This window comes from Notamacropus eugenii, chromosome 1 (genome assembly GCF_028372415.1).
Source record: "Notamacropus eugenii isolate mMacEug1 chromosome 1, mMacEug1.pri_v2, whole genome shotgun sequence".
Lineage (NCBI taxonomy): Eukaryota > Metazoa > Chordata > Mammalia > Diprotodontia > Macropodidae > Notamacropus > Notamacropus eugenii.
This window is the reverse complement of record NC_092872.1, coordinates 756,694,159-756,705,634: the sequence shown is the minus strand read 5'-3', so window position 1 is coordinate 756,705,634 and position 11,476 is coordinate 756,694,159.

The following is an 11,476-nucleotide window of genomic DNA, read 5'->3' as shown; positions in this document are numbered from 1 at the left end:
GCCTGGAAGATCAATACCAGGAGCCAAGAACTCCATACAGGTTAAGATGAGCAGTCATCCAGCAGGAAGGAGGTGAGAGTTTCCTCTCTTCTCTGCCCTGATGAGGCCCCACCTGGAACACTGGGTTTGGTTCTAGGAACTATATCATAGGAAGGACAGTCCAGAGGAGGGCGTCCAGGCTAAGGAAGGGCCTTGAGCCTTCATATGAGGCTGAGTTGAAGGAACTGGATTTGCTTATTTTGGAGAAGCCTCAGGGATATGTGACAGGGATAGATAGCTGTGTTTAGGTATTTGAAGAGCCCTTGAAAGAGAGACTAGATTCATTCTCCTTAGCCTCAGAAGGCAAAGGCAGGAACAAAGCAGAGACATATTCAAGCTTGACCTCAGGAAAAATCTTAAGCAGCAAGGGCTGTCCAAAGGTGGAATGGGGTGTCTGAGGATGTAATAGCTTCTCCCCTCACTGGGGGTCTTCAAGCAAAAGTTGGAGGCCTGTTTTTCAAGTAATTTTTGGAAGACATTCTGCTCTCAATGACCACATGCCTGAATGCCCAAAGACTTTCACAAAGGCAATGCTGAGTCTAGGAAACATGGCACATCTTAATTTGACAGGTCCGGAGAGTGTAGCAAGGGGAGTAATAGGGAACAAGACTGATTGGGGGAATCCAAAAAAGGAGCAAGTCAGTTGAGGATTCTGTGCCTTGTTCTAGGTGCCAGCAGGAGCCATTGAAGATGTTGGAGGGACAGAGCAACATGGTTAAGAGAGCATTTTGGGGATGATGCATTTGGCAGCTGAGTGAGGAATGGATTGGTGAGGAGAGAGATTAGAGGCAGTGAGGCCAAATCAGAGGTTATTGCCATAGTCTAAGTGAGGAGCGATGAGGACCAGATGAGGGTCTGCGAAGATGGAGAGAAGGGGAGAGAAGTAAGAGGCGCCATGGAGGCAGAAGTTGCAATCCTTGACAACTGATAGTGCACACGGAGAAGGAAGAGGGGAGGGAGACTGGCATGGCCCTAAGGAACTGGATGGACAGTGGAACTCTCTACAGAAAAAAGGAAGCTTGGAGGAAGAAGGGGGTCTCACCTCCTGCAGGAGTGAGGTGACAGGAACCTGCACAAATACTCCACATGTACGAAGGAAACACAAATTAGTTCAAAGATATTTCAAGAGTTTTCCTCTTGAATAAACTGGGATGATCAAGAAAGGCTTCCTGTGGGAAGCGTTACTGGAACTGGCTTTGAAGGCATTCTACAAAGAGGAGAAAGTAGAGGAAGGTGTGCGATCCAGGCACGAGGCACCATGAGGTGGAGAGAGAACAGTGTCCCTGAAATAGAAAGGGTGTTGGGGGAAGCCTCAGGGGTTCCCCAATTGGGAGGAGTTGGAAATGCCAGGAGGAGGGTTTGTGTTTTATCCTAGAACAGTAGGGAGCCATCAAGATGTCTGAGGAGGGGGCAAGGCGGTCTGATCTGAGCTTTAGAAATATCCATTTGGCAGCTAGACTGGAGCACAGAGTGACCCAAGCTCATTGCAATGGGCCAGGTCAGAGGTGCTGCTGGCCTGACCTAGAAGACATGGTGAAGTGAAGGGGAAAGGATCCCTTCATGCTGTGAAGAGACGATGGACAGCACGGAACCACTGAGCAGATACTGGAGCACAGTGGGGAAGAGTCAAGGTTGACTCGGAGGCTGCTGACCTCATTGACTGGAGAGGTCCAACACAAAGAGGGTAATTCGGAGGAGGATTCCCCTTTAGGCTTTGCTGAAGCTGCTTTCTCAAAGGCCACCTTTGATCACTTGCCAAAGTCAGTGGCCTTTTGTCAGACACCCCCCTCCTTGGCCCCCTGCAGCCAGAGGACAGGAAAGCCTTTGGCCCCTGGAGCCCTGCTCTAGCAGAGAGGGAAGGTGGGAAGACCTTCCTAACAGGCTCGATGTTGTGCTTCTCTCTGCCAGCCACTTCCCATCCATCCTGGATTTCTTTTGTTTCTGCAGAGTTGTTTTCATGTCGTCTCCTCCATTACGTGCTGGGTTCCTTGAGAGCAGACACTGTCTTTTTGTCATTACCTTTCTAAGTATTCCGGCCCTTAACCCAAGGCCTGGTGCATAGTAAGTACTTAATAAATGTTATTGGCTGACCAAGCCAGACTCAAAACTGGTACTTTTCTCCTGACTCCAAACTCTAAACTCAGACCTTGTCTCCTGACTCCAAATCCAGTGTTGATCTAACAACCCCAGATCATCTCCTCACCTTTGCAGGTGAGGAGGGAAAGACTAGGGGGGTCCGGGGGACCTGGGGGGAAGGAAGGAGTCCTGCAGAGAGTATGAAAGGGCTTCCCAGGCTTGTTGAGGGTTGACTTTGGGTGACCAAAAACCAGCTGCCCCCAAAGCCTGAGAGAAATCACACCTCAGCACCTGGCCCTCTGTCCCACTGAAATCAAGGGCATCATCAACAGATGGGAAGACTTGTCAGCACAGGCCCTCCACTGCTGTCTCCCACATGCCTGAGACTGTTCCAGAGTTTATTGTGACCTGCCCAAATCTGGGTCATGAGGACACAGCCTTCTGCTGGCCCTCGCCATGTGGACAGCAGTATGTCTCATCTCTGCCTTCAGACTTCACGGAGTCATGCCAGTCTGATCCTTCCCAGAGCAGACAGGCATCTGGGTAATTAATTTTGTTCAACATAATTAAATTCGATTCATTTTAATTTCACAAACACTTTTTAGATCCTGCTATATGCTTGGGTCCTGGACTAGAAACTGAGGCTAAGGGATGATAAAAAAAGACCCAGTCCCTGCCCTCAGGCAGCTTCCACTCTGATGGGAGATGCCAGTGTGTCCATAAATCCAAGGGGGAATCCAAAGAGCCTGAGCAGAATGTGAGGAGGGAGGGACCTGTCTAAGGGCCTCTGAAGGCACCCTAAATCTTTCTGTCACAGGCCAGCTGATGTGGGGGAAGGCGCTCTTCAGAGTGTCCCATTAAAGTACATTTGAATTGATCAGCACATGAAGTAGAGATGTGGGTTAGCCCCTAAAATGGGAAGACATCTCTCCTGCCTTTGCTGAATGCCACCTTACTGAAGGGCCCTAGTGCCCTCCTGTGGTGCATCGGAGGTCAGTACAGAAGGCACTTCATCCTTTGCTGAGCCATACTTCTCCCCAGGACATAAAAGGACTTCAGACCTCCAGTGTGGGACATCCATTTGGGGGCACTCTGCCCCTGAAGCGGCCAGAGTAGGCCCTTCCTCCCATCGGACTGACCTGCTATGAATGAGAGTCTCCAGACAGTGATGGCTTAAGTCCAGGTGGGCTTGTCCACTCACTCTGGACTCAGCGTACCTGGGCTTCCTGGTCTTTTTAAAAATATTTGTTTGGACCACTCTCGATAATGATTATGATGGTGGTTATAAAATGCCAGGCGCTAAGTAAGCTAAGCACTTTGCAAATATTATCTCACCTGATTGCAATATACTTCATTTCCTTCCACAGTTTATTATATTCATTTAAATGATTCTGGAAAGGGGGCCCTGGGCTTCACCCCCGACTGCCCAGGTGATGCAGGGCACACCCAGAAGGGGCAGGACCTCCGAGGTGGAGAATCACACATGTCGGAGACTTAGAGCAGGAAGGGGCCTCGGTGGTCTGAGTCCAGCACCCCCTTTTTCAGTGGATGTGGTCGTATTCAAAGTGACACTAAAGAAGTTCTATGATGTATGTGCGATGTGTGTATAGATGTGTGACAACACACACACACAACCAAAGGCCATTCCCCAATAGATAAGTGGTCAAAGGACATGAACAAACCCTTCTCAGAAGAACTCCAAAGTCTTCCCAGCCACGGAGGAAGTCTCCAAACTGTTAATAAGAAAATGCCAGTCTTTGGAAAAGGAAAAGGGGGAGGGGGACGCCGACACCGTGAGAAATCTTGGTCATGTAGAACGGCAGCGCCTGGAGTCAGGAAGAACTAAGTTCAAATCTGCCTCAGAAACAAGCTGCAGGACCCTGGCCAGGTCCCTTTACCCTGTTTGCCTCAGTTTCTTCATTTGTAAAATGAGTTGAAGAAGGAAGTGATAAACTGCTTTAATATGTTTGCCAAGAAAACCCCCAATGGGGTCACAGAGAATCAGACAAAACTGAAAATGACTGAACAACAAAACACCAGAAGACACCCACAAAATGTCATGTTTTTAAAGAGTGGGTGTCTGAGCACCGTCTGCCCTCTTCACCTGAGCCCCGGGCCTCCTTTAACTGAAGCCCCCCTAGGCCGTCTCCCCCCTTACAACGCACACTCCCAGAGAACAAGGAGTGGGTGTCTGTTGGGATTCCAGGGCTTGGTGAACTCCAAGTCTCGATAGATAGGTTTCCATTTGTTCACTCCTGAAGCAGGCTGAGGGAGGTGGGGGAATGGCCCAGGGTTAGGTAGTTAGTAGGATGGGAACCCAAGGCCTCTGACTCCAAATTCATTCTCTTTTTCTCCGCTTCAATTCCAGATCATCTCATCAGCTCCTTTATTTTACCAACAAGGAAACTGGGACCCAAAGGGTACTTTGACTTGCTTAGGGTGCCATAGGTAAAAAGCAGGTATCAGAGCGGGGTCCACTGACACCCCATCTGTCCTTCTTTCTGCTGTTTGAAGTTGGGGTGGAGGGCCCTCTCAGGACACCCAGGAGCCCCCAGGCTGAGGGTCTCACGAAGGGGCAGCAGGCCTGGGGGCTCAGAGCTTCTCAGAATGGGAAGGGTCCTCCTCCATCATCACAGCTCACTTCTGACTTCAGCCAGGCTCCCCAGATTGTGCCGGCCAGCCCCTCCTAATCCCCTGGTTGTGATTCCAATGACTCCTGGCTCTTTCCAACAACCACCCCCCCTTGTCTGCGAACAAGGATTTTCTTGGCAGAGAAAGGAGAGAAAGAATGTGTCAAAAAACACCACCAAAAAAAGAGGGCCCGGTGCCCAGGAAGGAGAGTCAGCCCCTTCCAGTTCCTTAGGCACTCTTCTCCCCTTATCTCTGTGTTCCCAGTTCTGAGGACTCAGCACTTAGTAGGTGCTTCATAAATGCTAGTTGGCTGGCTGACTGACTCCTCCCCACTAGCCAAGAGGAAAGCAGCCTAAGAATTATCTTTCCCATTTCATAGATCAGGAAACTGCGGCTCTGAGAGACAGGATGATTCATCCAAGGTCACACAGCTCAGAAGTGGGGGAGGGAAGATTTGAACTCAGGTCTCCTGAGGCCTTTCAGGGTCCAGGGCCTTTCCTCTGCCCCAGCGACTGGGCTCTTGTGTGTTTGCTACAAAATGTGTCTTTCTAGCCCCCTTCAGGAGGTGGGAAGCTGACTAAAAATGGAGAGGGGAGGGGAGGGGAGGGGAGGGGAGCTCTTTTTCCTGATGTACCACAAAGAAGCCTATCAGGCAGCTGAGCAGAAGCGAAGCTGACCCAGTCCTGCCCAGTGATGTCCAGGGGAAAATGGCCTTTCCCCTCCATAGTAGGCTCAGGCTCAGGCTCAGGCAGAGGTTGGCACATCAGGGGCCTTCCCTGCGGGCACAGGGGGAGGGCTGGCTACAGAGGCAGATGGGGAAGCCAAAGGGTGATGTTAATAATAGCTGACATCCCACAAGTGCTTTCCAGTCATGATCTCACTGGCTGGCTTCTCACAGCAAACCCTGGAGGCAAGGCGATAGGATCGCCCCCATTTTATGGATGAGGAGGCAAGAGAGACAGAAGCTATGTAGGAATTTTTGTATCCAGGGCAAGCAGCTTAGATGGTGCTCTCAACTGAGAAGTGCACTGGATCCCCTGCTTGGTCCGAGAGGCAAAGAGCCTGGGCCCCTGGAAGCCGCTGCAGGGAAGGGCTCAGGTTAGCCCACAAGTTTCTGGCTACCACTATAGCTCATTCTTGCTAAGTCAGTGCCAAGTCCTGTCATTTCTAAGCTGCAAAAGGACTTTGAGTCTTTTCAGCACCCTCTAAATTTTGTGCCCTAGGCCAAAGCCCTTGCTGCCCCACACTAACTTTGACTCTTCATAGAAGAAAGTGACTAGTCCAGAGTAACCCGTGATTGTCTGAGGCAGAAAACCTCCAGGCCCATGACTCATCCAAGTCTACCCTACGGGTTGTGCCCTCCTAAACCCCCAGTCCCAGGATCTGCAACCCCCTTCCACACACCCAAAGCCCTATACTTTCAGAAACTGTGTAGTGGCCCATTTGTATCAGAGTTTGACACTACTGCCCCTCATTTCACTGGTCTGGGCCCTTCTGGACTGGATGCCACATGCTCATACCTCAGGGACCTGGTCATCAGGGAACTACCCACCTGGAGGGGATATCCCACTTGGTGCCCCGACTCATCAGTCCCCTCTGATCTGAGGGAGGAGCAAGGTTCTCCATCAGGTTGGGGTCAGACCTGTTACCTGCTCTTTGTGCAAATGAAAATAGCTTCTGGCCCTGAGTATTATCCCTCCTAAAGGCAGTGAACTTGACTGACTGAGGCTCTGCCCTCATTAATGCGAGTCTTGGGGACCACAACCACCCATCTTTAGAGGAAGCCTCAGTCAAGGGGGGAGGGAGCAGCCAGAGCTGCTGAGGGAGTGATGAAAGAGAAGACAGAGGCCTTTCCCAGGGAATCAGCCTGGGCATCTGCACAACCCTCACGACCAATGAGGGCAGCCAGGGAGAGATGCCAGCAAGATGCAGCAGGGAGGAATACCCCAGAGAGCCTGGAGCCCTGCACTCAGTTCCCTGGGCAGAGGAGGCAGGCACCCGCCCCAACTGTGCATGGCCCTAGAGGTAGAAGGTGGGGCTGGGCACAAGGCTTCACCCTGGCAGTTCCTGAGCCCTAGAATTCTGGAGGCACATTGGAGTTCTGGGAGCCTGAGCTAATGTGGACTGCCTTTTCCCCCTAGCCCTACTGCGAAGTCACCACACGAGTCTGGTGGGGAGGGGAGCCCTTCCAGTACAGCCATGTTCACTCTCCCCAGGGCAGGAGTCTGAGCCCTAGGAGTTCTGCTGAACCTGTTTCCCCATCAGTTAAAGGGACATAATAATGTCTGCACTGCCTCATGATGAGAACACTGTAAAAAGTGAGACATTGTGGAAAGGGGGAGCTTTGGCAGGTGACTATCTTCCTTTGGAGATCTTCTCAGGATGGCCAACCTGTGTTCCATCTGCAGCTGAATTGAAGCCCAGAGCCAAGAGCATCCAGCAGAAAAGAGTCCAACAGCAACCCTTCCTGCCTCTCTTTGCTAACGTTGGAATCCCTACCTTTTCTTCCCCTCTTCTAGATGACAGGTGAGATATCTTCTTCCAGAGGCAGCATGGGGTGGAGGAAAGACCCTGGGAGCAAGAGTCAGGGATAGACCTGCTCAGGCAGTTGCTTCTTGTGATCTTGGACAAGAACCTCAATCTTCTCATCTGGGAAATGGGAGAATAACACCACACTGAGTGGATACCCCCACAGTAGGGGTAGGAGGAAGGCACTTGTCCACCTCCAAGTTCCACAGAAAAGGGGGAAGGGGCTCTCTTGGCATCTGGGGGTCTTGGGTAGGGCAGATGCTTTGAATGCATTATCTGCCCTCAGTCTCCTCCCCTTTGGATTGGAAGCTCCATGAAAATAAGGATTGTGCCCTCCAGGCTCAATTAACCCAATTCACAGTCTACTCTCCAATGCAACCAGTGATTGCAGAGCTAGAAGGGACCTGAGAGGGAATGTGAAGAAAGTGATGCCCAGAGACAGAAGGGAATGGCCCAAGGTACACAGCTGGTAACTCAATACTCGTTCTTCCCCATAGTCTCTCCCAGGACCAAACCCCACTGACTGGTATCCTGGGTGACAAAGTCCTGTGTAGATCCCCCACAGATGCATCGGGCACAGGGATTCACTCAATCTCCTGGGCCCCAGACAGAAGAACCAGGAATGATGGGAAAGGAGTAAAGAGGCACCTGTAGTTGTGACATCAGGGAGACCTTTCCACAAAGAGAGCTGCCAGGAACCTTGAGGTATCCCCTCATTGGATATGATGTCCAAGCAAAGGCTGGTGACGTTGGGGCTGGGCTTCCTATCCAGGTGTGAGGTGCTCTGACTGTCTTATTGGGTTTCTTCCAGCTCTGACATCCTAGGGTGTCATAATCTTAGATCTGTATGGCTGGAAGAGGTAGCCAGAGTGGGAGATCATCATCTTTTATGTGTCATAGACCCCTTGGCAGCAACTCTGTCCAGCAACTCTGACAAGCTGATGGACTCCCTCCTCAGAATCATATTTGAAATGCATAAAATAACAAAGGATTATTAAAGAGACCAATTATACTGAAATACAGTTATTAAAAACAATTTTTGCAAAACCAAGTTCATAACTAATCAACCATACTGGAGAATAATTTGGAACTACAACATACCCTGTGAAACAGCAATACCACTGCCAGGGCTGCATCCCAAAGAGACCAAAGAAAAGGAAAAGGACACACGTGCAAAAATATTAATAGCAGTTCTTTTTGTGGTGGCAAAGAATTGAAAACTGAGGGGACGCCCATCCACTGGGGAATGGCTGAGCAAGCTGTGGTGTACGAATGTAAGGGAATACTATTGTGATTAAGAAATGATGAGCAGGCAGATTTCAGAAAAACATGGAAAGACTTACATGCACTGATGCAGAGTGAGGGGAGCAGAACCAGGAGAACATTGTACACATTAACAGCAGCACTGTATGATGAAGAACTGTGAACAACTTGGCTACTCTGGTCGAGACAATAATCCAAGACAATTCCAAAGGACCCGTGATGAATATCTTATCCGTTCCCATAAAGGGAACTAGATGAAGAGCAAAGCCTAGCTTCTTTTTCACTCTCTTTTCCTTTTTGTTGTTGCAACATGGCTAGTATGGAAATACGTTTTCTGTGACTTCACATATATAAATGGGAGGCGAGGGAAAAGAGGGGCAGAATGTGGAATTCAAAATTTCAAAAAATGAATGTTAATGATTTCACATGTAGAATCTACATCAGACTGCTCACCATTCTGGGGGTGAGGGTGGAGGTAGGGAGAGTTAGAATTTGGAACTCACAACTTTTTAAAAAAATGTTAAAAATTGTTTTAACATGTCATCATGGGGGAACAAAATATTATTTTTAAACAATAAGTGTAAATAATTTTACATGTTATTGGGAAACATTTAATGAAATAAAATACATAGAAGGAAAACCAAACAAGTTCATGGATCCCATGTTTGTGCCCTCCTTGGACCTAGAGTAAAAGGAAGGAGAATCTGCTGGTCAGTGTGGAGGGCCTCTTGCTGAGATGAATCTTTATGCCACGAATAGAGGCGTGGAGGGGGCCACCCAGTGACAAGGTCCAGCCCTTGCGACAACTCACCTTCAGTGACAGCGTCATTGACCGAAGAGCCAAAAGGAGAGGGGGAGGGACGCCCCAGATGCCACCTCCGGCCGAAAAACAAAGACACTGCATTTGTCCCTGTGGGGAGGAGGAAGAGAGGATAGAAAGAGCGAAATCTCAGGGGATGGAAATTCCATTCTGGGACTTCTTGGCTCCACCTGTGAGTGGATGATTAAGGGCAACAAAGGCTTCCTTGTACCCTCTCCTTCACTGGGCCAAGATTGAACAAGTCCCTGTGCCCCATCCCCAGCCCTACCATAGCCTCCCCACAAGCTCCTCAAAGTCCTTTTTTGTGCTCTCTCCTCTCGGGAATCCCACTTCTCCTTCAAGAGGCAACTCCAGCATCACCTGCACACTCGTGAGAGTGAGCACCCAAAGAGAATTAACTGGGAGGTTTGCAAAGTCTCTCCCTGAGAGGTAGGTGCTATTTCTATTCCCAAAATGCAGATGGGGAAACTGACTTGTCCAGGACCACCCAGAAGTCAGTGGCTAAGGCAGGATTTTCTTTCTGGTCTTTCTGACTCCAAGTCCAGCCCTCCATTCTCTGTACACATAGTAGGTGTTTGATTCACTAGGCACAAAGTAGGTGCTCAATAAGGGCTTGTGGATAGAATGATTGACTGGTTGATCACTCCCCTGCAGCTGTGGGTTGGGTAAAGGCCCAGCTTTGTGGACTCAGAACCATCAAAGAGCCAGGAATCATTCAAGTTACCCAAAGGTCTCCAGTGGAGGGCCCCAAGTCTCTCTGCATGGCTTTGTCCTGCTCACCATTTTTGCCACTAACTTGGGCAAAGATCGTTTACGTATGAGATGCACAAATGGCACCACTTGGGAGTTTAGAATGTTAGGAATCTAATCAGACGAGATGTCATAGGATTCCTCAAACCAGCACATATTAAGCACCTACTACATACAAGGAACCAGGCTTAAAATGAGAGTTTAATGGGGTAGACAACAAGTATGCATATATGTAGAATAAATTAAGGGGATTGAATACAGAACAATTAACTACAAAGACGTCTAGGAGAGAGGACACTAGTAGCTTGGGGAGGGAACGAGTATGTATTAGACACCTACTGCAAGCCCTACAGATGGTCTCATTTGATCCTCATTTGAGGGGAACGGTGGGGAAAGTCCACATGTAGAAGGTGGTGCTTGAGTCAGATCTTGAAGGAGAAGAGGGAGTGCATTCCTGGCATGGAGACAGCTGGTACAAAGGTCTAGAGGTAGGAGATAGAGAATTGTATGTGAGGAACAGAAAAAGATAGTTTGGGTGGATTGCAGAGACAGGCGGCAGGGAGATAATAATCTCCAATAAGGTTGGAAAGGCTGCGGCCAAGATGGGAAAGCCTTTTGGCTGTGAGTGGAGGATGAGCAGAGGGAGACCAATGGGGGCTGCTGAGGTATCTACGCATGGAGTGATGAGTCCAGAAGTGAAGAGAGAGGAAAGGTCAGAGGCCAGAGATGCTGGGAATGTGGAAATGCCAGAGGGGATGAGGAGGTTTGATCCTGGGTCATGGGAGGAGAGTGGGACCTTGGACTGAAGGGAGGAAGTGGGGGATAGGGAAGAGAGAGAACTGGTTGTTTGTTAGACCTGGGTTTGAGTATTTGGGGGACTTACGGGGGTTTGGCTTGTCCTGTTTGACCCCAGAGGGCAGAGAGAGGATTCATGGGGAACATCAGGTAGGCTTGGCATCCAAAGTGGAGTGGGCTGCCTGGGAGGTAGCTCCCCATCACTGGAAATCTTCAAGCTTGAAGTTTTCTCCAGGCACCCCTAGAGAGTTCCTGGCCCTGGGAATGCTGGGGGGAGGGGCAGGGCTGTGGTGTCTCCTGCACAACCTCATGGGCAGCCTGGCCTCAGCCACTCACCTGGCCAAGGCACACCTGGCTGGGAGGGTGTCCTCCTGAAGCTCCTGTCAGCACTGCATCCTGGCTTTGCAGCTGAGGAAGGGAACGCCAGACATCCCACTTTCCCTCAAACATCTGCCTGGCCTGCAGGACCTCCACCATTAGCCACTAACCCTGCCTATACTCCACGGACCTGGGAAAGAGAGGCTCAGTGCACTTGTCAGCATCCCTTGGATGGCAGGATTAGGTGTAGTGGAA